The sequence below is a fragment of the Cydia fagiglandana genome, chromosome 1, assembly GCF_963556715.1.
Source record: "Cydia fagiglandana chromosome 1, ilCydFagi1.1, whole genome shotgun sequence".
In the NCBI taxonomy this organism is placed as follows: Eukaryota; Metazoa; Arthropoda; class Insecta; order Lepidoptera; family Tortricidae; genus Cydia; species Cydia fagiglandana.
In genome coordinates, this window is record NC_085932.1 from 27,099,072 (window position 1) to 27,103,422 (window position 4,351).

Sequence of the window (4,351 nt, forward strand, 5' to 3'; positions counted from 1 at the left end):
TACAGTAATATTCACTCTTGCGCTTAGATCCCCCGCCCTGCAGGTATATGTTCCCGAGTCTGTGACGACCATTTTCCATAGTAACAAAGCCAATGATGTGGGGTCTTCTGCGGAACCAACACGGAAATCCACGAAGATCCTATCAGATTGATTAACTCTCTGTTGTATCTTCACGCCAGCGGGATTGTACCATCCTATATCCTGAAATAAAAACATTTAATTTTTATATATGTAGGTATGATTTTTTTGGTCTATTTTTAAGTTATAGTGTATGTCCTCGCTTTCAGTACGGGCGGCCTACAACTCTTAAAGGTAACTTTGTTTTTTATATTTTGCATTTCAATATGTAGGTATATTAAAATTTGTTATAAGTAAGTATGCTTTCGATAATGTCCCTTAAATTAGCTTTTGCCCGCCACTTTGTCTGCGCTGATGAATTTGATCTGGCTGATTGTTGAAACTTTTAATATCATAATAGTATTTATTTATTGAATAATCATGTAGGTACCTATGTTTTGCATGCGTTTTTTTTTCACTAGGTTAATAATAATTGTGTATACTCGTATATGGAATATTCAAACACGATGTAAATTGTTCTTAAATAAATAAACTGAAACTGCGTAGTCATATCTCCGCTTTTTACCGGCTTAACGGAGAATTTCAATGGTAAAAACTATTCTGCCCTCCGCCTATTGCAGACTATTGCCATACTTCATGTGGGTGTATCGTTTCAGCGGTTTATGCAATGAAGAGGTAACAGACAGACCGACACAGTTACTTTGACATTTATAATTTTAATTACTTTTATTTATTTGTTTATAATAGTATTATCGGTAAGGATTACTATAGAAATAGGTTAGTTACAAGGTTTAGTAGACGAAAACATCATGAGAAAACTGTAAATCATTATGAGGAAATGTTAGTTATGTGAAGTCTAGTCTAGGGAGTTATTTTTATTATTTAATATGACTGTCTTATTTATACTTATTATTACGTTGTCGAAGCAGATATTAAATACAGACTTCAAGTCCGAGTGTTAATTTCTAATTTACTCTCAAAATAATTAAAGTTTTCTCAACTAAAGCCTAACAATTCCAAGTAAGTAATCAGTGATTGGCTTACGTTATGTAAATATCGTCCTTCGCAGTAGATGATTCTTTTAGCACCAACGTTGACCGTAATATTCTTTGAGGTATTTAAGATTAGATATGGCTTGACTTTTTCTGTTGGGGGATCTGGAAAAAAAACTACAATAATTTAGATATTACAAATAGTTGTAAGCCATACGTTTCTAAAAGTGTCATAATAATTCATGAATCTTGTTAAATGAAATGGAAAGCCGAATGTTATGGTTATTTTTTCATTGGCCACTTTCTACTAATACGGCATCAAAGTTACCATGGTGAATTTAAACATTTTCCCCCTTTTTTTAATACCACATCGGTGGCAAATAAGCACACGGCCCGCCTGATGGTAAGCAGTCACCGTAGCCTATGGACGCCTGCAACTCCAGAGGTGTTACATGCGCGTTGCCGACCTTTTAAAAACCTGTGCTATCAAATGTTTGAAAGGAGGCAATAGGTATGGTGGTGTCCGGTGTTTTACTAATTAACATTTCAAAATAAACTCAAGTGTACGTATGTACTTACCGTTTACAGTAATATTCACTCTTGCGCTTAGATCCCCCGCCCTGCAAGTATATGTTCCCGAGTCAGTGACGACCATTTTCCATAGTAACAAAGCCAGTAATGTGGGTTCTTCTGCGGAACCAACACGGAGATCCACAAAGATGTTATCCGATTTATTAACTCTCTCTTGTATCTTCATGCCAAAGGGGTCGTACCATCCTATATCCTGAAAGAAAAACATTAAATTTTTATGGGGTAATAAAGAGACTTTCATCATCATCATCATCTCAGCCATAAGAGGTCCACTGCTGAACATAGGCCTCTCCCTTACTCCGCCTTAAAGAGACTTTATTGGGACATAAAAATACAAACTAAAGTCCGAGTGTTAATTTCTAATTTACTCTCAAAACAATTAACGTTTTCTCAACTAAATAAAACCGTAATCAGTGATTGGCTTACGTTATGTAAAAATCGCCCTTCGCAGTAGATGATTTTTTTATCACCAACGTTGAACGTAATATTATTTGAGATATTTAAGATTCTCAGATATGGCTCGACTTTATCTGTTCGGGGGCCCCAATCTAAAAAAAAAACAACAATAATTTTAGATGTTAATAATAGTTATAATTGTAAGCCATGCGTTTCTAAAAGTGTCATATTAATTCATGAATGTTGTTAAATGGAATGGAAAGCCGAATGTTAAGATAACCAATCTTTCATCGGCCACTTTCGACTACGGCATCATACTTAGTTACTTTTAGTCTGTTCGAGATCCTGAAAACGTCAAAAAACCGGTCAAGTGCGAGTCGAACTCGCGTCTCAAGGGTTGCGTACTGCACTCATTTTAGAACAAGCGAATAATGCTAAGTTCGTACATTCAACTTAGATCACACGGCTGGCTAGTTGCACGGCCAGGCATTTCCATGTTTTTAACTAAGCTATCAGAGGATAGTTAGTTATGCAATAACTTAAGAATATTTGTTCTAATTTAACCAAAACTTTGTTCAAGGATTATGTTAAGCATACCTAGGTATGCCTAAGATAAATTATTCTTTTTGCGTTGGTTAAGCGTATCTCTGTTATTACAAGATAGCAGAAATACGTCTGACACGGTAGTTCGGCTTTCTCATTTAGCTACTTAAACCAATTATTTATTCTATGTTTGAGTACTAAACTCCTGCCACTCAACCTTCGACCTTACGTGGAGGCACAACTCTCTCAGATGCTTCAGGCCTACGGCCCCTCGCAGAGCTTGGCCTTCGACCTTCGCCACACCACGTTTCACGTAAACAATTGCGGTTGTGGCTCTGATATAGCATACCCACAATTTTTATTCTCAAGTCCGACTCACGCTTGACTGCAAACTTCTTATAGGTTTTCCAGTAATCTATAGGTAAAGAACTAATGATTCGGTTAAATTATGTTCTAATGTATGGGCAAGAAAAACTAATTATAGCCAGCATTCTATGAATGTAGTATGATACCTTTGGGTATGGTGCTTTACGCACACTAGCGTCCCTCCCCCTCCCCCTTACGCAACCCCCCCTTTTAGCATGAAATATGTCCCGGTTTACGGTTTTATTTTATTTTCGAGAAAAGTATTAGAGTTAGGAAATAAGTGTCAAGGTAAGAAATAATCCTTAATAAATTTTAAACAAAAAAGGTTATATACAACTTTTTAGTAAGACTCACCATATTCATGTATTAACTTGTTGAAGTTCATTATAAGTTAGTAAGTGATAGTACTGAAAAAAATCTTATACGGAAAATAAGCTTGCAAGGTTATTGTCCTGTATGATTTCTTTTAGTACTATCACGTACTATGTTATATTGATCTTCTGCAAGTTTTTCAACGGTAAAATTTTGTCGAAGTTCATCTAGCCATAACATGAATATGGTGCGTCGTATCAAAAAAATGAATATAACCTTTTTTGTTTAGAATTTAATAGGGAACATTTCTTTCATTGACACTTTTTTCCTATATTGTATACTTTCCCCAAAAAACAAAAAAAAACTCCCAACCGGGACATATTCATGCTAAAAGGGGGGGGTTGCGTCAGGGGGAGGGGACGGGACGCTAGCCTGCGTAAAGCACCATACCCAAAGGTATCATACTACATTCATAGAATGCTGGCTATAATTAGTTTTTCAAAAAACATAATTTGACCGAATCATAAGTATATTTTAGTAGTATACCCAGGGACAGGAACCGGTTACCTTAACCGGGGTTTTTCATAGGGTTATTTTAGAAGCGGTTGTAAAAACCCCTACCATAACGGTAACCGTATGATAAGGTAACACTTTGATTCGGTAACCGTATCAGATACGGTTAACCTCTGTTACCGGTAACCGAAATAAAAACCCAGTCTATTCAGTTACCTCATTATAAGGTTTTTGACTAGTTCAAACGATTGCAATCTTTACGCCCACTTAAATTCAACTTGTTATTGAATAACCGAGGTTGGCATGGGCGATCTATGAAGCCTCCAGCACAAACAAGTTTTTTTGCCGTTCCTTTGCTTATCTTTATACCTACCCGTGTGGTGTGTTCTTATTTTAAATCTTATTATATTATAAATAAAATAATTAAAATAAATAAATAATTTAAATAAAATATATAAAGTAATAAAAAAATAATAATAATAAAAAAAAATAAAAAATAAATACATAAAATAAATAAAATAAATAAAATAAATAAAATAAATAAAATAAATAAAATAAAT